Genomic DNA, 861 nt, shown 5'->3' on the forward strand with positions numbered 1-861 from the left:
AGTACTTGGTACTTAAAAGTAATTTCGATTAAAATAATAATATATAAATTAATTATTAATCTATGTGACCTTGTCTTTGTCTTCACAGTGGTTGCCAGAGATTGCATACCACTGTCCGGGGACCCCCTTCCTGCTGGTCGGGACTAAGGTGGATCTGAGAGATGACAGATACACCCTGGAGAAGCTGGGCAAGAAAAACCAGCAAGCTGTGACCTTCAAGGACGGCGAGGAAGTGGCTCGTCACCTGAAAGCTGTCAAATACGTGGAGTGCTCAGCTCTTACACAGGTACAAAAAGAGAAGCAGTCTGCTGGTGTGTGTTTTTTAACTACTAAATGGATCACTATAGATATTGCAGGTTTTTAGGGTTTCTGAAGTAAGACTGATATTTCCAGGTGCTGGTCATGGTTTCACTATTGCAGATCTGTTTCTAAAAATGTGAATTAAAGGCAAATGTCATCTGAAAAACACAAGAATAAAAACCACCATAGCATTACTAAATGCCTTCTCCTAGACAACAAAACATTTAGGCAGGTTTTGCACACTCGCATGCACCCTTAATAAAGAAGATTTATTAAGCTGGTTCACTGCTCCACAACCACAACGCAAAGCATATTGTTCAACATGAATTTGAGTTTCAACCTATAGATTGACTCTCCTCTCTAGTGCCAGGCATAGACCGGCACGCAGTAAGTGTGATCCCCTACCTAAGAGCACACCCACGTCTTATAAAACAGATCCACCACCCCGGTTTGTTAAGGGAGACAAACTTTTCCACATAATGTTGCAAAGTTGGGTCAACCAAAACAGCCTTTGAGGTCAAATAGTACCTCTCAGCTACCTCTGAAGTCCCGCATGCTACA

The 861-nt window shown here is 42.0% G+C and overlaps 1 pseudogene; it reads left to right on the top strand.

Moving 5' to 3' along the window:
• The window catches only part of LOC102213318 (cell division control protein 42 homolog), a 41,087-nt pseudogene that overhangs the window by 16,626 nt on the left and 23,600 nt on the right, over positions 1–861 (top strand).

The sequence above is a fragment of the Pundamilia nyererei genome, unplaced genomic scaffold (genome assembly GCF_000239375.1).
Source record: "Pundamilia nyererei isolate P.nyererei 1_Seehausen unplaced genomic scaffold, PunNye1.0 scaffold00155, whole genome shotgun sequence".
NCBI classification, from domain to species: Eukaryota; Metazoa; Chordata; class Actinopteri; order Cichliformes; family Cichlidae; genus Pundamilia; species Pundamilia nyererei.